Raw genomic sequence first — 26,427 nt, forward strand, 5'->3', positions numbered from 1 at the left:
GAGGTCACATGGCTCACCCAAACCCCGCCCACCCATATGCAGTTACCCTCGCTGGATTAAAAGAAGCCAAGAATTAATGCTTACATTTACTGTACACACATCCACCTTTAAATAGCCAAGTATCCCCTTCATATTTCACATGTATCCTTCTTACAGTATACATAGGCCACAAACATACAAAATACCTATACATGCAAAGATCTATGAATAGACAAAAATTCCAGGGCCTAACGACTTAAGACGGAACTGCTTTGACTGACAAGCAAAATGATAAAGGCGGATGCATGGTGTCGTTTATCTAGGAGACGGATACCCTGATATCAAACTAAGGCTTATATATATGTATGTATGTATGTATATATATATATATATATATATGTCACACTATTGCAAATACAGTCACATACTCCTAACTAACAATGCCAGTTTATTGAAGATGTGTGTGAATCAAAATTAGGTTTGGAGTAGAATGAATTAAATACAGCTAAATTTTGAAAAAGCAGATATCTGCAAATACACATCTAAATGCAAATGTATGCCAAGACAGCTAGCTTAATCAGATCCCAGACCTTGTAACTTAAGCTTTCTTTTTTTTTAAATTCCTAACAAGGGAAATAGCACAATCTAAAAAAAAAATTTGAGGGATTGCTGGAATTAACTATTAGACGGCCTAAGATGGTACCCATCCAAACATCTTGCAAGAGTCCGCCTATACGTCTTTCCGAGATGTCTTCTTAGAAGGACCGTATTCAGACTTAAAGTTCTAAGCTGTTAGAGATGTGGGGCCCATGTAAGTCCATTTTTACTTTGATCTTTTTTTCATAAGTAAAGTCTCCCCTTTCAGACCTTGCAATCAGATGATGTAAAGGTCATCGGTTCTTTGGCCAACGGTTAACGAGAAGGGTATTACGTGGTCAGCCCAACGACCAACCGCCTTTACTTTGACTGACTTAATCTTTTATAGAAACAATAGCAGTATATATATATATATATTAGAGAGAGCGAGAGAGAGAACCACGGAAATACAGCAGTCCTCATTAATCTTCGGACAAGCCTTATTATATATATCATATATTATTATTTATTATGTTTAAAAACAATCTAAAATAGAGTTACTATCTCAAGTTCCGTTCAACCAACAAAAGTCTAAAAATGTTTTAGATTTAACTCTTGTGCTTTTGCTAGACAATTAATGATTTCTAAATTGTTCGTGACGACTCAAATGTCCGGGAGAAAGTTAGAGAAATAATAACTTTGACAACATGATAGTTTTTTTTTTAGATAGGTTGAAACTAAATACCGCGAAAAGAGATAAATTACCGTCAGCGCATTTCAAAATGACGTTGGCTTGTAAATAAAAGTAAAAGCTCAAATGAAAATGTTGTTTTCAAATTTTTTGCATTTTAGTCATTGTCCTATTGTTATGGACGCCTACACAGAACAACATTCAAGTAAAAAAAAAAACATTTACGATGAGCAATCAAAATATGGATTGAGTAAAAGGCCAAGGTCAACTTCTTTGCAAGGCATCTCGTGGTCGTTTAGTATTCCGTAGGTCTGTTACGTTAAAAGTGAACTTCTATGTTTCCTTTAGGAAGTAGAGGCCAATGACGTAGAGGGGATCAAGTGACCACCTCTTTGTGTGGTCAGCTTTTATCTAGAAGTACAGGCTAATGAAAAAAGAAGTAACCTAATGACCATCCCTTTGTGTGGTCAGCTGTTAACTAGAAGTAGAGGCCAATGATATAGAAGAGAACTAGTGTCCATCTCATTAAGTGACAATCTGTTAACTAAGGTCAGCATGATGATCTTTCATTATAGTTTTTCAAGAAACAAAGTCTCCCATGTCCGTTCTGGTGTATAATGGACTCTCGGTATTTAGAATTTACAAAATGTAAGATTTTTAAACGGATTGAAATCTGCAACACGACCACATCTCTTTACTGTTAGATCTCATCTTCAAAATGAGATAAAAAGATTATTACGACATACGCTTATCTTATCTTATTAATTACAGACGTTCCTTTAAAACAGAAGATAATTATGTCTTACGCGTATCCATCTAGTCGTGCATGTTATTGTTAATAAGAGACTTAAATTCTGCGAAGTTATTGGTTTCCTTGGTGTATCCATTGGATAATCTAGTCGTCCTTGTTAATTAGAGACGTGACCTCTCTACAAAGCCATTAATTCAATACCTACACGCTCTACACCTGCCACTTATTGCAACGCGATCATGATCACCCTATGATATGTTGTTACATGAATCTAAAAAAATGGTATTAGAAGACAAAATGACGGAACAATGTATGCAATTAATACCCATGTTTTTGGGAAACAAGTAAATGGAGATTTGAAACATCACAATTGGCTGTGAATAATAGAAACCCAATCCCATACATGAAATTAAAACTTCTTTTTTTTCAGTTTAAAAAAATTAATGATTTGTTAAAAATTACTTTCGTATAGGATGTTATTAATGCGCATGCTCAGGGCTCAATCGTTTATGGATTTCATAGGCGAAACTTGCAATGGTTTCAAGTGTCCCATCTTCTTAGTCCTATACTATGATACTAATGGCATGTCCACATATAGCTTCTGCCAACCAGTCCAACCCCTAAAAAGTCTCCCCTTTGGTCAACGGTTAAAGAGCAAAACGACCAACCACCTTTACTTTCCCCAAGTTAAGTCAAGTACCCATTAGAGTTGGTTGGACTCAGGGGCGCCCTAAAAATCCCGGAATTCAAAATCGTGAATTTGTTTATTCGATTGTTGCCCCTAGTGTTTGTTTCGATTTGTTAGACTGTACTGACCATATTTCGTGTCGTGATCTTTACTATGTGTGTAGGTGTTTGTCATTCAGTGTAATAAAGCTTTAAATGTAGCATGGTTTTTGTTATGTTAAAGTTCGACATTAGTCTTCACCGAGATTCGAACCCAGGACCCCAGGTTAGGAAGCCAAGCGCTTAACCACTCAATCGCCTTGCCCCCAGTCCAACCCTGGCCTTCACGTTAATCTTGGCAGACTACTTAAATTAAGAGAAGGAATACTCTGAACCCAAACCTTCCGCTGCCTTGCGTTTGTGCAAAAACATGGGAAAGGTTTCGGGAGTCAACCTCCTCCCCCCCCAAAAAAAAATAAAAAATAAAATCAGGAGCTAGTGACCTTTAGGAACCTTGCAGCACACAGTGATACATCGTGTCATAATCTGCGAAGCTATTGATCCCAAATTGTATCTATTTGCTGTTCCTTTGGATACATCGGCTGCTTTGAGAAGAGGAAACTGCAATGTGGACGACAGGCTTTCATCTCAGCTTTCATGTATGCATCAAAATAAATGTTATTGTCTTCTGTCCATCTATTTACCATCATTATTAAGGCGACCTGTTTATGCTCAATTGTCTCTCGTAAAGGAGAGGTTTTGTTATAGTTTTGCATAAAGAGTAACAAAAATATTGTTATGTATATTTGTTCTGTAAATTATTAATGTACATTTGTTAAGGATGCTCACTGACTTGGATATCAGAGCAAAATATACAAAATCCTATTTGAAAAAAAAAACAAAGCTTATCTTATCTAAAGGGGAGAAACTTCGTCCATAAAACTATATTTACCAATAATGTACAAGTATACGATATCAAACAAAATAATTAATTACCAATAATTAGTTGAGTATTTTTGTTTATTGATTCGTGTTTTGTTAGGTACAATAAATAATTGTTTAATATAAAATATCAACTTGATCGGAGAAAGCGTGAGGGGGCAATAGCGTTAACAATTATTTAAGGGGACTAAACCCAACAAATTTAGCAATAGCTGTGAATACTGAAGGATTAGTTTCCCTTGTTGCTATTAAACAAAATAAGTAATTACCTGTATTTTGGTTACTTTTTTAAAAATCGATTCATGTCTTGTCTATGTCAATAAATAATAGTAATGTATAACACTAAAAAAAAGTAAAGACCATTATACGACATCACTGCTCACTCAACTAGTATGGCGTGGGCCTTGGAAAGTCCTGACACCCCCCCTTCCCCGTATCCTAGAGCCAGCACAAGAAGGTGTGGGTCTTGACAGGCAGCCTTATCCCAGAATCGGCACAGTCCAAATCGATTAAAGCATCCACAGTAAATAATCGGAGAATGTTTTCGAACTAATTAAAATATTCTATCGAGAAATCTATTAAGTACAAAAAAAAAAAAAACAATTATAAATCAAATATTTAACTACTTTCTGAAAACAAATGTTGAACCAATTTCTAATAGTCGTAAATGTGCAACATACCCGACTTGTAGTCTGAGTTAGAAAAGCATTTTATTTTGAAGCCTTCCAAATGGTTTGTGATTTATTTTGTTTCCTGAAACGTTTAGATTGCCAACATCTGCGTCAAGTGAAACAAAAGATTGATCGCAAGACGCGTCCAGCAGCGTTCGTATGACGTCATAAACGTCAAAGGGGGGTGGGGGGAGAACGTTCACTTGATCTATGGGCGTGTATAGATCTGTCATTGAAGAAACACATTTTTTTAAAGAAGATCAAAAGATGGACATCGACACAACAAAGAAACAAAGAAAAAGTCTCCTAACCGATTTGTCCAGCTGTTTCCAGTGGGTTTCCGGTCATTGTTAGGAGTACAGAAATGAACTTACCAGAAATAAAAATGATACTCAGAGATATATTTACACGTGGTTTCAGCTTACAAGTCTATTATAAGAACACGTTGATTGAAGCTATGGAAAGGGAGAAAATCCTATCTTGTGTTTTTAGTTCATTTTGTCTGTTCAACAGTACTCCCCCCCCCCCATCCCAAACACACACAACCCAAGCTCACTTATGTCGTAATGAAATATCAGCTGTGACCCGAGGGGTGGCCATTACGATAGATAACATGTCCGTCACACAAGACCCTGCGAGGCCAGAGGACAGCTGAATTGCGCTAACAGAAGAAGGCGATGACAAGAAAAGAAAGTCGAGATGGAATGAATATAATGTCTCGTCTTCACTCACATGGACCGTCACATGTTAATGGTGGGTTTTGTTTCTCTTCATTTCAAACTCAGTTTTCACTTGTCAGTCAGAATCTTCTCTGAGACTGATGTCAGAGAATCGTATGACAAAAAAAGGGAATAAAGAACATAAACGTACATGTTGCTACCTAAAGCGATACATAAACTAGAACAGCCTATAAGATATGTTAATATAAGATTATTAACGGTACATTAAGCAAGATATTGAAATCGCTTGACCTACTTCAGTTTTTTTTTTCTTTAAAGACTTAGATTCTATGTATTTAAACATAAAATATTTGAAATTAGGCTACACAATGATGACCTATATTGTACAGGTTTGGTAAAAAAAGATCTTACATAATTATTCGAATTTCAACAAAATATTCATTAAACATTGTATATTTATTTAAAAAAAAAAGAAGTACACCTAAATCTATAATAATATACTCATCCTTGACAATCAATTATGTCGGCTATGTAGCTATAGAGGGATAAATAATTCAAACTAAACTATAGGATTTATCCTATTCCGCAATGGGTCAGTTTTGATGACTCACAGTTAACAAGTAAGAATTTATGAACGCTGTTTTTAACATAATAACCTTCTTAGAATTTTGAACATGATGGAAATGTTCACCACCTCAAGCAATTATGCAAAGGCGTCACTCTGTTCGGTCGTTCTGATATTTAAATGTCATCCACTAAATATAGAGTTTAGCATTTAGATATTTTGTAACAGAGAAAAAGAAACGTGCAAGGTTCCAAAGATCCTTTCTTTCATGACGCGACTTGTAACAAAATAATTAGATTTCGATTTCCTTACATACAATCAGTGGCGTAGCTAGAATTTGGGGGCCCGGGGAGCTTGACCTTTATAGGGTCCCTAGCATTTTGACATTCGACATCATGACATGAGCTAATGGCCCAATATTTAACGTAAAAACACATTTCGGAGACTCATTCGGGCCCCCCCCTCTCAAGTGGGTGCCTGGGGGGATTTTCAAATTTGGACCCCCCTACCCCCACCCTAGCTACGCCACTGCATACAATAAAAAAATGCATAATTATTGCGCAAGTTTTTTTGTTTTTTTTACTTGAAAAGGCAGACAGCGTTTCTTGAATTGTTTCTCCGGGCTAAGGGATAGCGTCTTACTATACTTCTCAATTAACTCAATTGAATAAAATAAATCTATTTAAAAAAAAAAAAACTTTTTAAAAAATCTAAGGGGAAGAACCGAAAAATACCACTGCCGTATCTCTAAATACTGCATGGTATAACTCAATTTTTCTATATAAAATAAAATACATTAATGATCACAAATTGGTTAACTAATTGATTGATTCATTTATTGTCATCGACAATGAATAATTGTGTCAAGTTTCAACTTGATCTGAGAATGGAAAAGTGGGAGGGAAAAATGTGTCCAAGATTTGTACCAGACAGACAGACAGACAGAATGACTTTTAAAAACGAGAATGACATTTTAAAAAGACAATACCTCCTTTAAACAACTTATAGAGCAATTAGTTACCTAACCCTAACCCTAACATTTTTAAATCCGACCCATCCCCCCCCCCCCCGAGAAAGAATACTGGTTAAGCAAAAGAATAGATCTACTATACTTTATAATATTCCAATGATAGGCCTTTACATCTAGCCTTAGAATATTCATCTGTTAAACTCTTGAATCAATAATGCCTTACATTCTGAAATTCCCGAAAGCGAATGTCTTTTCAAAACCGGTTCTCTAGCCAAATTTAAATTCATTTATTTATTACATTGAGAAATTAAAATGGTCAAACTTGAGTTTTCTCCAAGTGGTCAACGAGTTAGTAATTTTTTTCTCAACGATATGCATTAACTGTTAAATTTATAGGACAAATCGTTAGAGCCGATTTTGAGTTCAGCGTCCAGGTTTCAGCCTCCGGCTTCCACGCTCCAGCTTCCATGAAGTTCTTACTGGAATTGAGGTATTTTAATAAGCTCGAAATCGCAAACGTATGTTTTTGCCATCATTATCTGTTCAATGCCAAAGATTGAACGCGTGTGATACTAAGTGATACTAACACTTCAGCACAAAGTAAACGATAAGGCGGACAGACGGAAATGAAATATGATAGACACAATGTAGAGTACATCAGACCGCTGGAGGGACGCGCGTGACCAAGCCTCATTTTAAAATAGACTGCTTATATGTATATATATAGATCAAAGGGAGTCCAGGAAGAAACATTGTCTAGCACTATTTTAGGTCAGTGATTTCAGCTCAAGTTGCCCCGTCGAATGGACGTGACATAATTTACGGGAATGTTTTAAAAGTGTTGATTCTTATGGGAGGGAAGAACGCCATGGTGATTGTTGTGTGAGGAATGGGTTTTCATGATGATATCTTATCTTATAAAATACAGACGTTACTTCAAAAAGAAGATGATTACGTCCTAAGAGTCATGCATCTAGTCATGCATGTTAACAAATGACTTAAATTCTGCCAAGTCACTGGTTTTCCTGGCTAGCTCAGGCAACCCATTCCATGCTTTAATAGCATCACAGAAAAAGAAGCATTTGTACACATTTGTCCTAGTATATGGAACGAGGAATGTGCCTTTATCTTTGTGTCTTTCTGAGTATTTTATTACGGTTTTTTGTTTTTGTATTTAAAGATTATGGTTCAGTGTTTTATATTTAATTGCTACTTTACTTTAAAGTTGTTTTTTTATCCTGAAGGCTTTCTAAATTTAGTGATTTTACTAAAGGTGTTACTCTAGTCAAATGTGAATATTCGTTTGTTATGAATCTCACTGCTCTATTTTGTGTCTGTTTCCAGTTTGTTAATGTTTTATGCGAGGGAAGGGCGCCATTATGAGAAACACACAACAACCAGATAATAACAACAATCTTCCTTCTTTATATCAGTAACGAAAATGTAAAGACACAATGAGATAATAAGATCTATAATGTAAGATTTTCATTTATTCACATCCGTTAGTTTCATATTTTAATGGATGGTATGTTGAACCATAAAAGGGAATTCCCAGAGCGGCTATTAATAAACATATGACAATAGTATTGCTCAATGAAATATGACATTCAAGGAAGCTAAAAAAAAATGCTAGGATTCCAAGTCGTTAATACATTACATAGTCTTGTTAGACGGTGTTATGTTTTAAGGTTATGTAAAATGACCCAAACGTTGGTAAATCTAGAATTAGCCAGGTTTAGTCTTTTATCTTTTGATAACCACTAGTTGACTCAGTTCCTTCCACAGTTCCACTCGGGTCTCTTCTGTTCTTCTTGTTACTCTTCTTTATTTTCTTTGTCTCCCAGAGTTCCAGCGGTAAATGTTGTAATTACAAACAGAGATGGGCTTCGGAATACGTTTCTGTTTATGGAAACATTACATGAATGTAATTCGTACAACTCAAGAAGAAAAAAAGCTCAAACTTAAACATTCCTCCTTATCGTAGAGTCCAATTATTCATTTCAAATGCCCTAATGTGTGTGATTTTGGAACTAACGGGAAAATGATTTTAAAGGCATATAATCTATATATATAATTCTCTTCTTACTTCAACAGTTTGGACGAGAAGAAGAAGTAAAGGAAAAATCACTCTTTTATTTCTGCGGATAGAGTTACCACCACGAAAAAAAACAAGAGAGGGAGGTGGTCGTGCGGTTTGCGCGTTGGACTGTTGTTTGGATTTATCAAACCCTGCACGCTCCCATCCCCCTTCGTCCTTCAATTCTGAAGGAACATCCGAAACATGTAAAACATTTTACAAATACTAAATAGCAGCGCCGGACTTAACCATTGTGACCAAGAAGTCATGGAAAAAGAACAACTAATCTACTATGTATATTCACCCTTCACTAAATAGCAGGCCCGGACTAAACCATTGTGGGGCATATGCGAAACGGATTTCACGGGTCCATGTTTGGGTAGGGAAGCGGATAATAAGTGAAATTTAAGAGTTTGTATTAGAAAATACATTCGTCTATGCATTTTATTCATTCTTTACTACGTACAGAATTACTTTACGAACCTTGCGTGTAGCAAAGGCATAGAGTAAATCATAATAATTATGTTTCCTACATAGATCACGCTCAATAGCAAGAATTACCAAATGTTTCAATCTATCTTTGAGAATTGTTGACCTCAAATAATTCTTCATTAGTTTGAGGCGCGAGAAGCTTCTTTCACCAGATTACACAATTATGGCTAATGCATTATGCCGTTTTTATTTATCGCGCGTATGATTGGCGTTTTCCATATTGAATGACACCCAAAAATGACAATTTTTGACTATATATTTCTGTATATTTTAAGGACTTTTCGTATATTTTGCAATTTCGGGAGATTTCCAGGAGCTCCTGGTTAATCGACAAGAGGGCGCGGGAAAATTTTTTAAAATTATAAAATGGTGTAAATTAATAATTAATACACCTTGAATTAGTGGGGGTCCTATGAAAAAGTGGATCCTATGAAAGAGCGAGGCCCACTGCGGTCACATAGGTTTCACTGGCCTAAGGCCGGCCCTGCAAAATAGCGGCGTATGCTACGCCGCCGGTCGACTAGTAGCTAATAATTCCTTAGTTCTTTCATTATTCTCAGTACTGCTGATAAAAAGGCTACATCTAAGATATATTTATTACTGTCTGTAGATACAGTAAATCTTTATACACCAGAAAACAAGTAAATAAAAAACGCTTCTATTAACTGTAATTGTATCAAGTTTGGTCACCTCTGATAAAGAAAGATAAGCTTAATATAACATTCTACTAAGGAAACTTTAGAACTAGCACTACGGCCCACAAAGCTTTTACCTATCCCTTAGTCTGTTGAACCGTTGGGGCACCACAGTGATGCTCAACCCTTTTCCGTCAGGAGGACATATTATTCCCGACGTGCATAATATCTGTTAAACATCACCGAGTCCATTTAAAGCCAATCTTCTGCGGGTTCATCGTGCACTAACCCTAACCCTGGCCATATCGCACTCATTACGGGCCGATTATTACCCGCGGACCATAGGTTGGACGTGGCTGTCGTAACTAATGTTACGAAAAAAATCATAAGTTATTATAAAGTCTTCAATGTTGAGATGGTAATGAGTGTTAAGATACAGGAGAAAGATTCCTAGTTCCAGATCAATAGCTTTCAACAAAGGCGAAATACATCAATAAAAAACAATTAATTTGTGGGCGTGTGGAAAAAAAATGTAATTTAAAAAATTGAGACCGTTGTAACGGCCATTGTTTGAAACACCGGAACCTTCTTGTTTTTCTTCCGCCCGGCGCCCTAAAACGCCCCTAAATATACACATTTTATTTCTAACCATTAAAGACACCATTTCCTTCCATGTGTTAGATTTTTTTTTCTAAACGACTTCTCTCCCTTTTTTAAAGATTTATCTCCCTTCGTCTGTTAAATTCGAGCGTGTTTGGTTTTCTGTGAAAATATTCTACAGCAATAAAATAACAAAAGATTTATTTTGATCACTTCGAAAACAAAATTAACAAATTGTTTAGAAAGCAACAGCAATAGTGCAAACGTTTTATTGCTATTTTTATCAAGAGAATTTATGTACAATTCTTAGCGATCTCGTGAGGGCGGAAAGACGGTATTAGTTTTGTGTGGTTTGTATGTCCGTCCTGTTTTGATCGTGTATGAACATATGGGTATATACCCCATGCAAGGCGGGTCGAGTACGAGTTTGATTCTCAACTCGAGCAGAAGATATTTTTAAAATGCTTTTGTAAAGACAGCATGGAAAGAAAATCTTCCCAAAATGTATTAAATAGTGGTTTGTGCAGTGGCGTGCCTTCCGTGTACACAGCGGGGCTAGTTAGTCCAAAAAAAGAATAAAATCTTTTTTGTTTTAATATTTTTTTTTGCCGACCTCGTTAGATAAAAAGTTGCTATTTGGTTTTATGTTGTCTGTCTGTCGGTCTGTCAGGTTTTTATCTGAAAAACGAGAAAAGCTATGAAAAGACGATTTTTCGTTTTCACAAAAAAATATATATATAACACGTGTGTTATTTCTCTTGCCAAAATATTTACATGTATGGAACGTCTCTTGCCAAAATATCTACACGTGTGTTATATCTCTTGACTAAATGTAGACAGGTGTGTTATTTCTCTTGACAAAATTTCTCCACGTGTGTAATGTCTCTAGACAAAATGTCGACACGTGTGTTTTTATCTCTTGACAAAATATCTGCACGTGTGTTATATCTCTTGACAAAATATCTACACGTGTGTACTGTCTCTTGACAAAATATCTACACGCGTGTTATTTCTCTTGACAAAATATCTACACGTGTGTTATATCTCTTGACAAAATATCTACACGTGTGTACTGTCTCTTGACAAAATATCTACACGTGTGTACTGTCTCTTGACAAAATATCTACACGTGTGTACTGTCTCTTGACAAAATATCTACACGTGTGTACTGTCTCTTGACAAAATGTCGACACGTGTGTAATATCTCTTGACAAAATGTCGACACGTGTGTACCTAACTTCCCATTACTCCTTCTGTAGACGTCTACTTACAAGTTTTATTATTTACATCTTTCATTGATCTTTCTAGTTTTCCTCTACACCGCTCTCTAATGTCTTCATTTATCCCATTATCCTTTCATCCTTACCTCCATCAATCCATCAGTTCTTCTCCATAAATCATTTCGTCCCGCATCTTTCCATGTACTAGTTTTTATCATCCCACTAGCACATTCCTTAAAGCATGCTGGCTGCTGCGTTATTAATTATTCCATTTGTTGAAGGTATAGTTTTTTTTCTTGGTGTTTTCTTTTTTTGTTTTTTTTAAACTTGTTTCAAAGAAAGAGTTTGGGATTTTAGGGCGCCCTGAGTTCATTCAAGGAGGAGGGGGGAGTCTGGAGAGTGGTTGGGATCTAAGCACTTATTTTAACCCAATGCAAGGAGAGAAAAGAAAACCTAGATTAACCAAAACAGCGCGCCGATTACAAGCTTATTCAGAGAAATAAGTGAAAAGAAAACAAAGAGCTATTTGTAATTTAAAAAAAGAGAGAAAAAAAAAAACAACGGTCACTTCTAAAAAAATGTGGCGTGGAGACAATTGAAAGATACAATTTTTGAAAAATTCAAACATCAATATTGAAATAGAAAATCTAAAAGAAAGGACTAAGGGAGACAATAACTTGTGGATGTTGTCCATATATTTTATTGCAAACAAATTAATTGATCATATGTACAGAAGAATACTGCGGCGCGGTAAGGAGTTTGGCTTTCGAATCGGGGGTCCCGGGTTCGAATCCTTTTAAGGACTGGGATTTTTCATTTCGGGATCTTTGGGCCCCTCTGACATTAGCTGGGGAAAAGTAAAGGAGGTTGGTCGTTGTGCTTTCCACATGACACCCTGGCAACAGAAACATATGACCTTTACATCCTCCTCCTATAGATCGCAAGCTCTGAAAGAGGGCTTTACTTTTCACTGAAGAATGTTATGTCCAAACTTGGGCATCAATCAGGGTCGGACTGGGTGTCGAAATCGGCCCGGGCATTTCCATACAATCCGGCCCATAATGTGTATATCATATGAGGAGCATCCAATTCTAGGCCTACCTGTCCTCAAAGTCATTATGCCAAGTTTGATAATGTATCGATATACATACATACTGTGAACTCTAAATCTTTATAGAAAGATCGGTCTTATGTTGTAGTCTGTAAAAGATTTTTTTTTAAAACACGACGCTCAGAGGGCCTTTTGATAAGGTTTTATAAACACTCTAACAATTTGATGCGTGCCAAAGTGGCATACATGCGGCCCATTCCTGGCCCTACCAGCCCATTTGGGTACCGGCCCACCGGGCATTTTCCAGTGGGCCCATATAGCCAGTCCGCCCCTGGCATCAATAAACAAGAAAATAACCTCACAGCTCACGTCCTCTACAAACATCGCATCTTCCCTTCTCTCTCGGAAAATCATGCGTACTGCTTTTATACCCACTGCTCTGCACTAACATTTTGGTGACATAGTTGACCACAATAATAGAGTCTCCTGCTACTCCTGGTTAGTTTCCAACGAAAGGAAATACATTAAGGCTAAACGATTATAAGTTTAGCGCTCACTGTAACAATCACAATAGTCCTGTGACAGGAACGCCGATAAGAATCTGAGTATTTACTGGTGTAGAAATACCATCTTCCTATATTTTATGCAAACCTGAGTGAAAGCACAGCCACCACTCAGCATTATCAGGTTCCTATTTCTAACTATGCTGTCACTTTGAAAATGTTGACAATATGCCTCGACATTGTTAACTGCCCACTAAAAAAATAACAAACGAAATGTTCAATAACATTCATTGGAATTTTAAAAAAATTTAGTTTGTCGTATTAAGCGATGTCCGTTTTTCCCTTGTTATTGCTTTAAAAACATTTTAAACCATTTTTAATAATTCAAAGCAGACAACCAGGCCTACATAGGATTGAACAAATTATTGTCTTTTCGTTTGGCAGTAAAAACAACAATCGTGCAAAGAAACTGAAACGAAAACATTGTCTGGCCAACATTTTGTTGATGTATTTCAATAGAAAACTAAGCAAATATAAATGGAATAGAGTTAATTCTGTTTTTGTTTCGTTTAAAAAAATGAATAGATCTTGTTTTTGATTTCTAAATATTAGCCGCAAGCGGTTGTAGAGAGATGCAGTCTAACCCTAGGCCTGCTTCTTTTATTGTATTGCGCGAGTTCCAACTGGCCAAAGGACATCACAATGAGCGATGGCATACGTCATCAAGACTTCTGAAGACATCCATTGATATTTATTTACAGATGGGGATGATCGTCCTTGACTCACTATCTGCTGTTTACTTAGCCGTCTCTTTCACTCTCCTTCTTACTATCAGCCCCAGCCATCTTGTTCTTCTTCAAGTACTCGTATTCTGCAACGTCATTCGTCTTTCTACGTCACTACTTTTACCGTCGCTAAACTAAAGACCGGACAGCATGGAGACAGACTGTACGTGCTGGTACGAACTTCGCAGAGAGCAAAACGAAGCTGCATCAGTCAAGAGAAAGAAAAAAAGAAAGCTGCCCTGTCAGCTAGCCCTAGGACAAATGCATATGCATGCACGAACTGTGGTAAACTCTGCTGCTCCAGAATTGACTTGATCAGTCACTCCAGATTCTGCCCCGCCTCAAGACGAAAGCAAAGCCAGTGACTCATCTGGGAGCATCCATTGTCTTCCGAGACAGAAGGAGACATACATAGTCTATCTGACTACGTCACTACTTTTATCGTCGCTAAAAAACAATGTACAATATATTTATTTACAAAACTAACATAATCTCTAAACTCAACTAGGTCACTACAATCCCATAGTTTAAACACTGGCACACAACGTTAAAACGGCAATCGCTTTACTGCAATTCCACCCCAAAGTCTCATAATGGGGAACTAACTATTTTTGATTACTTGTAAAGTTAGAAGTGATTCCCCTTATGAAGTTTATATAAGGCCTTCCAAACTGTGCTTAGTTGCCACTTGCTCCTGAGTTACCAGCTTGACCACTGGACCTGTGTTGTGAATTGTATTTTTTTCTGTTAGTGGTCGTGTGTCTTGGGGTACTCGGAGAAGTGTGCCCTGCTCTGGAGATCTTTGGTCTAGGTATATCTTTAGTATTATTGTATTTTATATAATGTATTAGTTAGTAGATATAGCCTCAAATGATTTCCAGGCAGTATATTTTTACCCTGATGTTCTGCATCCTGGGGTACTCCCAATCGTGACGTATTTTTGTAGCCTTGTCTCTGAGGGATTCAACCTGTATTGAATCATCAGATGGGCTTTACTGAACGGATGTCTATAGGAGGGATTCTATGAAGCTGTAGTAGGCTCATAGGTTTCCCTGAAGCTTATATTTCATCATGACTGTTTTTGTTTTTTGTTTTGGCTAAAAGTGGCTGTGTCAGCCTGAAGCCTGCAACCCAATGGTCAAAAGTGGTTATGTGTTGATCTGAGGCCTATGACATTTATTTACATAGTTGTAAAATATGACTAGGTCTGTGTGCTATACTATTTTTGAGTATCTTTTGTTTACTTTTTGTTGTGTCGGCCTGTGAGTTGATGGCCATTTATTTACACATTTATTTTACTCATGTAAATAAACTTTGTATATATGTTTACCTGCGACTTTGTAAAGTCTTTTGTTGCATACATTAGTTTAATTGTATACCTCATGTAAATAAACTTTGTACATATGTTTACCTGCGACTTTTTAAAGTCTTTTGTTGCATACATTAGTTTAATTGTATACCTGGAGGTTATACCTAATAACCTAGGCAGTACAAGAAGGGATCAGTACACCTATGGACGAACGTGCCAGCACACTTTTAACACTGATCTGTTGATCTAAAATACCTAAATCTAGCTATAATTCTAATTTAATATTTTTAGCTTACCCGCTAATAGGTAAATTAATTGATCAAAATTTTGTTATATTGAGTGGGGTGCTCTTTTAGAATCAATCCCCATTAATATGTAACATGGGGTACTCTTACAAGCAACCTCATTTCATTTGTAACAGGTGCCTACCCACCTACTACACAGATGACCATCCTGCCTCCCTAAAGAAGGAAATATTTAATCATCAGCTCAGGCTGTTGGATTTAATCAAATATAATCACTGTATACGTTACACGATCTTATAACAACCATACCACTCTCTTTACGAAACGAAAATATCACTTGCACGCTTGTATAACCAATATAAAAGCTAAACTTACGTAGAAATAGCATAACATCTACAATTACTTAGATAGCATACAAATGTACAATTACGTATAAATAACAACGTATATAGTTACGTATTAATAACATAATATTGACTAGATGTACAGGCCAGAGAACCAGGAGGCAGGGCAGGGCTCACACTGGTTGAGCGAGAAATACGACAAAATGTAGAAGAATGGAGGACACAAGTCAGCAGGTCACTTATTACATTATAGGAGGGACCAACAGTCCCTCCTTTGTAGTAAACGCACACATACACAAACATGTGGCATAAATACAATTAGCTGATCCATAAGCGCAGGTATGGTGGTCAACTAGATTTAATGACATTTGAAATCAAATTACCAATAGGCATCTGTTCAACAGAACAATAGGCATCTATAACAATCGCAAATGGAGAGACAACTACAAAACATACCCACTTCAAGACTTTGGCGAATAAAGCTTGCTGAACTTCAGCATCATTTGCAGGTATACCTCTAAACAACATTCACAAAATCCACTGATATCGCTTCACTTGTTAAACTGTCGGGGGCGCTCTATCTTGAAAGGGAGTGACCTACTGTCAAGAGGGGTCAAAGCGGTCTTTTAAAAAAATAAAATCCATTCTGCTGTATGAACATTTTAGTTATAAATCCACAGATGAATATTAATCAAGTAGAAATGAGATAATTATCAATGTTTAGAATTAGATTAGATGAAGTGACGTTTTATTTTTAAGTAGGAAGGCGCTGACATTGTCAAAAGTTGTTCATGCAACAAGATCGAATAAAAACGTTCTTTTATATTAAAATATTTCAATACGTCTTGGCAATGACATTAGGGAGTGAATTCGCATTTTTTAAAACCAGAACTGCAAAGTGATCTTCGTGTATTATGGTTCTATTGACGTCTTAATGGTAAAACACAAGGAGGTGCTGTGACTGATTGGTAAAGCGCTTGGCTACTGAGCCGGGAGTCCAGGGTTCGAATCCTGATGAAGACTGGAATTTTTTAATTTTGGGATCTTCGGGCGCCTATGAGTCCACCCAGCTCTAACAGGTACCTGACATTAGTCGGGGAAAAGTAAAAGCGGTTGGTCGTTATGCTGGCCACATGACACCCTCGTTAACCGTGGGCCACAGAAACAGATGACCTTTACATCATCTGCCCAATAGATCTCAAGATCTGTACGGGAAATTTACTTTTATTTACAACAAGATTGCTACATGTCGGAACACAATGATCAGAATACGACGATTAAGCCCCTTACAAACGTACAGGTTCTGCTATCTCTAATGTCTCTCACACGTAAGTATCAGCCTGTCCATCTCCTTCGTCATTCAACTTTTCTTTTATACCCTGAACACTTCTTACTAGGAGAAATAGTGAGTTGTAGGAACCATGAGAATGATATTCTAAAGTTCTCTCCCCTCTAGCTTGAGGAGGGGCGGTGCAAATGTCAATTTATATGATCGGGGGGGGGGGGGGAGGGGGAGAAATGTCTCTAGTGAAAATTTAACAAGTGTGAGTATATCGTCTTGCGATGGCACCACAGAATGCAGGGCGCAAAAGGATGCAGGGCGCCACAGAATGACGGGCGCCACAGAATGCCGGGGGCAACTGGATGCAGGGTGCCACGGAATGCCGGGGCAACAGGATGCAGGGTGCCACGGAATGCCGGGGGCAACAGGATGCAGGGTGCCACGGAATGACGGGCGCAACAGAATGCAGGGCGCCACAGAAAGCCGGGGACAACAGGATGCAGGGTGCCACGGAATGCCGCGGGCAACAGGATGCAGGGTGACACAGAATGACGGGGGCAACAGAATGCAGGGCGCCACAGAATGCCAGGGGGAAACAGGATGCAGGGTGCCACGGAATGCCGCGGGCAACAGGATGCAGGGTGACACAGAATGCCGGGGGCAACAGAATGCAGGGCGCCACAGAAAGCCGGGGACAACAGGGTGCAGGGTGCCACGGAATGCCGCGGGCAACAGGATGCAGGGTGACACAGAATGACGGGGGCAACAGAATGCAGGGTGCCACGGAATGCCGCGGGCAACAGGATGCAGGGTGACACAGAATGACGGGGGCAACAGAATGCAGGGTGCCACGGAAAGCCGGGGCCAACAGGATGCAGGGTGCCACGGAATGCCGCGGGCAACAGGATGCAGGGTGCCACGGAATGCCGCGGGCAACAGGATGCAGGGTGCCACAGAATGACGGGCGCAACAGAATGCAGGGTGCCACGGAATGCCGCGGGCAACAGAATGCAGGGTGCCACGGAATGCCGGGACAACAGGATGCAGGGTGCCACGGAATGCCGGGACAACAGGATGCAGGGCGCAATGATCGACGTTCGAATTGTAAATATCACTTTCATACCTATGACACAACTTTTCGTAGTGTAGTAAGACTTGGAAGTTTATGACAGACAGCCAGCCTAAAAACAATATCTATGAGAATCTATCAAGTAAAAAAGTAACTTCCCTAACAACTGAAACTGTTAATGTCCCCATTGGACAAGTTCATCGACTCTAATTGATCTTCAGAATCGATTTTCAATAATCCTCGCGCTCGCATAGGGTATAAATATTAATAATAAAGCGAAAAACGAGAAGCCGCGAACAAGGGGGGTGGGTATTGTCAGGTCTTGAATAATGAATGAACAGAAACTGTACACCATAAGGCGGAGCTGGGGTGGGGTATCAAAGGGCAGTTGGTTGATATAGGCATATATTTGTATGGATCTAGGTCACCGGGCATAAGATATTGTTGAAATTGTAGCGAAACTTTGACCCTTATCTACAACGGCCATTAGGAGAGTTAACATCTGACTACCTTCATCCCACACAGTTAAGCTTTTATTAGTTGATTATTTAGAAACTGCTGTGAAGGGGAATCTTTCTCGGCAAGAGACATAGATCTACTAGACTTATTGCGTATCTTCCTCTAGTGTGCAATTCATTTAGAGTTTTCTTTTGGTTTACTTTCAAGTACATCAACAAAAAAAAAATAAAGAACATGGTACGATCGTTTTCATTTGACTATTTTGTGTCTGTGTGTGTGAAACAGTCAGAGAGGCAGAGAGAAGGAGAAAGAGAGAGAGAGAGGGAGAGAGAGAGATTAAGAGCGAGTGAGAGCGAGAAGGAAGAGAGCGAGAAAGAGCAAAAGAAAAAAGATAGTGAGTGAGTGAAAGAGCAAGACACAGAGAGAGAGAGAGAGAGAGAGAGAGAGAGAGAAGAAAGAATGAACACTTTAAAAACAAAAAAAATTAAGCTAGAAATCTTAGAGGTTTTTTTTTAAATCATTATTAGATATTTCCATTCATGGAGGCTTATCCATAAATAACAACCTAATTGGTGTATCCGATGTACACACTACGAAAGTGTGGATGTTGATAAGTGCAGTTTGTTTAATACAGCAAGAAATAGTTGTGTGGGCATTTTTTTTTTTACTCTTTTGCTTAAAGCGCAAAATAATCATTATTTTTATGTTTTTGTCCTCCTTTCTGTCCTTCATGAGGTTTTGTCCTCGTGTCAGTCCTCCTTTATATGGTTTTGTCCTCCTTTCTGTCCTTTATGAGTTTTGTCCTCGTGTCAGTCCTCCTTTATATGGTTTTGTCCTCGTGTCAGTCCTCCTTTATATGGTTTTGTCCTCCTTTCTGTCCTTTATATGATTTTGTCCTCCTTTCTGTCCTTCATGAGGTTTTGTCCTCGTGTCAGTCCTCCTTTATATGGTTTTGTCCTCCTTTCTGTCCTTCTTTATAAGGTTTTGTCCTCCTTTCTGTCCTTTATGAGTTTTGTCCTCGTGTCTGTCCTCCTTTGTAAGGTTTTGTCCTCGTTTCTATCCTCTATATGGTTTTGTCCTCCTTTGTGTCTTCCTTTGTAAGATTTTGTCCTCCTTTATATGGTTTTGTCCACATTTGTGACCTCGTTTCCGTCCTCCTTTATATAGATTTGTCCTCCTTTGTATAGTGCTATATTAGGTTTTGTCCTCGTGTCTGTCCTCCTTTTTAAGGTTCTGTCCTCCTTTATAAGGTTTTGTCCTTCATTCTGTCCTCTATTTAAGGTTTTGTCCTTCATTCTGTCCTCTATTTAAGGTTTTGTCCCCTTTTCTGTTCTTCTTTGGGAGGGCAGGTGTCCTGCAACTTAACATAGGCGAATCTACCGTTTTCAATAATTCACATCTGTCAAGCCAAGTTGACGCATTTAAACACCGTTTAAGCGAGGTCTTGTTACTTGAATTAACTTAAACATGGACTTCATTCGTCCCATAGCCAAGTGTGTTTGATTTGAAAGCTATGATAGATGAAGACATCATGATCTCCTACAGTCTTAGACAAGAGATGCACTCTTCGTTTTTCATTGATTCTACGTGTCTTCACACAGACACACATATGAAACATCGTAGACACCCAGGGACGCCTATCTTTTTATCATTGACATTGGCCTTGTTAGACTTTCTCCCCCCCCCCTCCCCAACTCCCCCCTCTCTCAAAGTCCGGGGTTTGGTTAATTGCAGCTCCTTAGCATCGATTCACCTTGTTAAAAAAAGCATAAGTGACGTCGCTCAAAGAGCGAGAACTCTCGCCTGCCAAGGCTTTCAATTTGTAGCTAAAGTTCGACATCGATGATTATCCTCCCTTGATCATAACCGATCTTTCGTCCCAGATTTCTTTTAATTATCTCCCGCCAGAAAAAATGCATGTCCCATGGTTTCGAAATCCAAGCCAATAATTATTTGCCAATGAACACACGTCTGTTCTTTGTACACTCTTAACGCCGAGAGCGAGTCTCTCACCTTTAGTCAAATGCCACTATGACGCATAGTTTCAAAGGGCGGCAATTAGCCCTAATAGACTAGAGAAACAAGGGCGAAAACTATATACAAATCTACATCGTCTTAACAGTGAGTCCCATACGCACACAAACCGTATTTATAGAACTTTTCTTTTAAAAATATATGAAGATCTAGGCCTAGCAATAAATAAAAAGTAAGATGGATTTTTTTCTCTCGCTCCCCCCACCACACATGCAAATCTAATGATTTTTTTTCCTGCGTTAAAATATTTACTCATTGATCTACATCGCCATCGTGTGAGTATATTTCTCAACTTGTAAAACAAAACCACATCCCAGGATCTACCTAGACACAGCCTCTTCGACATCTTAGGCAAAATGTACTGTGGATCGTGCTACAACTACAGGAACAATAACTTTGTTATAATTTCATTAAATATGTATTCTAGCAATGTGAAAACAACGAAAAGATGTAAATATCAACAATTTTATGTCGGGTGGGGGGGGGGGGGGAGTCGTACCGGGAGAGAGAAAAGCAAACAGGACAGATGAACATAGCCTAATTTTTTAAAGAGGTCAAGGATTTTGGAGCCGACGATCTAGAGGGCACACGTCACTGAGGTCAACAGTTTCTATTTATGAGTCTATTATCGTGTTTGTGTGTGTGTATAAGAGAGAGAGAAAGAGAAAGAGAGAGAGATTTAGAAGAGTCAAATTGATTTCATTATTTAATAATAAGCACCATTAGCGATATGTGTACGGGTTTGTGATGTAAAGAATTATCCTTGATGCACACCTTGATGCACACCTTGATGCACTTGACCTATATTTGAACAGTGCATAGCGCTGCTCTACCTTTTGTCACATTGAATGACGTCATAGAGAGGCAGACAGCACCAATGTCGCCTACTTATGTTGCCGATTTTGTCTTACAGATTATAATTTTGAAACTACGGTGGCTTCGCTGGGGGGAGGGGGAGTGCTAGCCAATTAAAAAAAAACAAATATATAAAAAATATATATATATATATTCAGAAACAAGGAAATAAAATAAAAAACAATCGGAGCATATTCAACAATTATGTACAACCCAATGAAAGTCTGTGATAAAATCTTCGTATTTAAGTTTTCATAACAAGATTGAGCCAATGAGATTGTCTTTGAAAACTTCATTTTGAGGGTGACGGGAGCATAACCATTCTAAAATGTTTGACATGTTTCGGATGTTCCTTCAGAGTCGAAGATAATTTAATTCCTAGTCCAAACCTCCCGCAGGACGACGGAGGATGGGAGCGGGCAGGGTTTGAACCCGGGACCATCGATAAGTCCGAACGAAAGTCCAGCGCGTAAACCGCACGACCAGGCAGCCTTCCGAATTACACCGGATCTTCTTATTTTGATATTATGTGATCGCTTCGGACAAGGAACTATGAATCACATTACAAATAATCAATTCACAAAGAAAAGAATAGGTAACATATAAAGATGGACTCTTGTATCTTCCCTACTCCATCCTCTGCTTAGTCATTACTTAGGAGCCTGCCAACTTCCATCTATGTAAGAAATTCTAGGAACATAAATTGAAAATCAGTTAAAGCTCAATATGGGGTGTGGTGGCTGGGGGTAAGACGCTTGGCTTCCGAATCGAAGGGTTGTTGTGGACGGTCGCTGACGGTTGACTTGTTGCACCAAACTTCTAGTAGACAATTAAGCCGCTGTAGGCGTTTATAGTGTAACTTGTAAAACTGTTGTACATAAGAAAGCTGACGAAAATATCGCTTAAATTGCATCATTCACACTGCAAAGCTAAGTAGCTAAGCTAACCTCTTCCCACCGTCACCATAGAAACACACACATACTCCACTACAAGGGTCTCGGCTTCGAATCTCGGTGAAGGCTGGAATATTAAACTTCGGGATTTTTAGGACACCCCTGAGTCCAATCAGCCATAACTGGACAAAATTTGGATAAATCTCGGAACCACGTTAGTGTACTATTGTGCCGAACTCACAAGTCTTATATAGTCAGTCTGAAACATCTCGAAATAGGTACAAAACACAAGTAGAAAAATCAAATTATAAACATGAAAACCATACATTACCCAACAAAGAACACTTTGTTAATCCACTGAACACACACACAAGCACACACAAACACAAGTACACACAAGCACAGTTCTGCTCCTCGTGTGACGTGTCTGGAAGACAAGCCAGAGAAAGCACACGGGCCATGATTCCCGTGTCGTGCCATCACTGGACTGGACTGCAAAGACTTAACAATGATAAGGAATAGACTTGTTGTATGAAAGAACTACACAAGTAGCCAGTGTGGCTTTGTTGAACTGCATGGGAGTTCTTTGGTCTTTTTAATCTGTAATCTTTGATCCAAGGGCTCTCACATTTCTAATGACCCAGGCCACACAACCAAAAGAGCCACATAGAAACAATAGCCATACAGTCACAAGAGCCACACAGAAACAATAGCCATACAGTCACAAGAGCCATACCGTCACAAGAGCCACAGAGAAACAAGAGCCGACAGAAACAATAGCCATACAGTCACAAAAGCCACACAGAAACAAGAGCCATACCGTCACAAGAGCCACACAGAAACAAGAGCCGTACAGTCACAAGAGCCACACAGAAACAAGATCTATAAAGTCACACGAGCCACACAGACGCAAGAGGAACTAAAAAACTAGTATCGAAGTACAGAAGTTAAACCAGAAGCAGACCCAATCGAATTTTAACTCTAAAATAAGTTTATATTTAATACCAGGTAACTTTGTGAGGCGGGGGAGGCACGAGCACTTGTCTATTGTGATGAAAGAGCAGAGCCTTACACTTGGTTGTGGGTTATAAATAGGGCAGATATGTCAAAGTCAACTGTTTCTGTGGCCCACAGCCGCCTTTACTTTTCCCAAACTAATGTCAGGTACTCATTAGAGCTGGGTGGACTCAGAGGCGCCCTAATGATCCCGAAATTCAAAACCCCAGTCCTAACCGAGCGATTAACCACTCAGCCACCGCGCCTCCTGGTTGGTGGCGATATGAATATATTATTACAATATTAAACGTCTCAAAATGTACTAACCAATTAAAATATAACAGTAAACATTTTTGGGTTAAGGTCTTCAATTCTATTCCAGCTCCGTAAAAAAAGAAAATAATTCTTAAACATGATACATACATATATATAGTGTAAGAATCTTTTCCCTAAGAATTAGGCTTGTTTAAATGTGCGTTGAAATTAAAAGCAATCACTTAAAAAAGCCAAGAAAACAAAAAGAGTTGCGTCAAAGCTCATTTTTCAACTCTTTCTAAAATTATCATGTATAAAAATAAATGACCCAACCCTTAGATCAATAACCTTGTCCAAAATAACAGACAAAATAACGAGTATGTAGGTAATACATTTTAATTTTAAAGACTACTTTCATTGCACCACTCAACACACCCACACACCTTGTTTATTATGGATTTGAGCTTCGCCCCTGGTATAACAAGTCCATGTCCATGTCAGTATATGAAACTTGTGCGAAGTTTTTTTTGTTTGTTTTGTTTTTAATCCATACTACAGTTAACGTGCTACTGTAAAGAAAAGGGCGGAGGGGGGGGGGGTAGGATATTTGGGAGGAGGAGGGGGGGCACTGTCTAGTTCAACACCTGGAGAGTAGAGTTAAACCAGTGCTCACTGTGAAGTCACTATACTAACTAGTTTATTTCATTACAGCTCCACGTGTGTGCGTGAGTGTTTACAATGTGTGTGTGTGTGTGTGTCAGTACGTTATTGTTGCAAGAATCAGGCAGTTAGAAAAAAAAATGGCATTCATTAACAAGTCGATATTTATAAGGTGTGTCTATGAGACCATTAATTATCTTTTCTATCATTCAGCCCTCGGCCCCCCTGTGCAAGTGTAAAAGCCTCGGAGAATGTAGAGCTGAAGAGCTCAAGTGAAGGCTACATTTGAATAAATAAGTAATAGAAAAAAAAAGTGCTTTTTAAAAACAAAGCTTATCTAAGTGCAAGAACCGCTAAGTACTGACATTTCTGCTATATAAAACAAAATGAATTAATCAGTACTAAATGATTAACTAATTGGTTAATATTTGGATTGATTCGTGTCTTGTTATCACTGAATAATTATGCAAAATTTCAACTTGATCCAAGAATGGGAAGTGGGAGAAACAAAAACGTGCCGAAAATTAATTAGGGGACTAAGTCCATACTTATCTAGATATCTCTTTAAATAACATTTATTCCCCTTATTTCGAAATCAAAGAAAACTACTAATCACCAACAATTAATTAACTATTTTTTTATTTTTTTTTATTGATTCATGTCTTGTCAGGTTTTTTGAATAATTGTCAAATTTTTAACTTGATCCGAGAATGGGAAATGGTAGAAAAACCATGTTCAAAGTTTTTACCAGACAGACTGACGGACAGACAGACAGGGTGAGTTGATATGAGCTTTGTAATAATAAAAAAGATGACAGATCTTGCCTAGGCCACTTTCCATATATCATCCTTAGACTAATTTCTCCACATCGATTTCTCTTCTTTGACTATCCAAATGTATTTTATTGCTTGAAGAATGTAAGGAATGTGAACCAGATTGTAAAAATAAAATACTTTAATCCCCTATAAATTGTGAACATCTATGTAAAAATAGTTTGCATATTGGATAAAAAAACAACAACAGTTTGCACCTATTCTGAGTATGATACAAAGTAATATGAAATCGGACTTTGATCACAATATCGATGTGGTGACCGTATGCAAATAAAAAAAAAAAAAAAAAAAAAGTCAATACAATAAAATACTCATAAAGACATTTTCTTATTACAAAGCTTATGTTAACTCTGTCTGGTAAATAGTTTGTACAGGACACTCAATCCTCCAATTGCCATTCTCGAAACAAGCTGAAACTTCGCACACTTATTCATTGACATAGACAAGACTTGGATCAATAAAAGAAATTAACGACTATTGGCAATTCATAATTTTGTTTCATACCAACAAGGGAAATTAACCCTTCATTATCACAGATATGGCTAAATGTGTAGGGTTTGGTCTCCCTTAGATAATTGTGCACATTATTTCTCCCACATCGAGTTTCGATAAAGTTGAAGCTTTAAACAGTTATTTATTGAACCTATCAAAACATAAATTAATTCAAAAATTAACCAGTTAGTCAATTAATTATTGGTAATTATATATGGTATTGTATAATGAATAACGAAAATAACTTCTACAATATTGAGAGAGATATTTGTAAAAGCTTTTTTAAAAAAAAGAATTTTTTATTTTGTTTGTTCAATATGCTTAGAAATTTCGTTCAGTGTTCGTTTAGTGCAGTCTGAGCATTGAACGGGTTGCCTGAATCAGACAGAAAATCAATGACGAAGTAGACTTAAGTCTATAATTAACATGCACGACAATACCAACACATGCATACTGGAAGGACTTAATTTTCTTCTCTTGAAGAAACGTCTGTACTATTTGGAGTCCAGTAAAGCTATGTGCTTTGCCAGACTAATGATCGCATCGAACCCCAGTCCCTAATCTTCGCATCCCCCTTGCTCTACCTCTAGGCCATCATGTCCCTTTGTATCTTGACTAATTAGACATTCCCAAGTTCCTCTTTCGCCCCCTTCTTTTGCTGACCATGAGCCACGTCCAAGTGTTGTCAATGTTTGTGTTATTTCGAGAGAGAGAGAGAGAGAGAGAGAGAGAGAGAGAAAGAGAGAGAGAGAGAGAGTGAGAGAAAGAGAGGACAACTTTTAAAAAATCTTCTCCCAACTACCGATCATTGCATCCAACATTCTGTCACAAGTGACATTTCAATCCT

The 26,427-nt window shown here is 38.0% G+C and overlaps 1 protein-coding gene across 6 annotated transcripts in view; it reads right to left on the reverse strand.

The window, feature by feature from the left end:
- Window positions 1-26,427, reverse strand: part of LOC106056145 (UPF0764 protein C16orf89 homolog) — a 109,089-nt gene that overhangs the window by 55,033 nt on the left and 27,629 nt on the right. For 3 of the 6 annotated variants that reach the window (XM_056006008.1, XM_056006001.1, XM_056006006.1), the window contains exon 1: window positions 4,286-4,435. The exons of 2 other annotated variants lie outside the window; for them this stretch is intronic. The gene's annotated coding sequence lies outside the window, so the exon portion shown is untranslated. Of the gene's footprint in view, window positions 1-4,285; window positions 4,436-22,675; window positions 22,830-26,427 lie in introns of those variants that run through there. One more of the 6 variants, XM_056006003.1, reaches the window with a different exon arrangement.

Source organism: Biomphalaria glabrata, chromosome 12 (assembly GCF_947242115.1).
Source record: "Biomphalaria glabrata chromosome 12, xgBioGlab47.1, whole genome shotgun sequence".
Lineage (NCBI taxonomy): Eukaryota > Metazoa > Mollusca > Gastropoda > Planorbidae > Biomphalaria > Biomphalaria glabrata.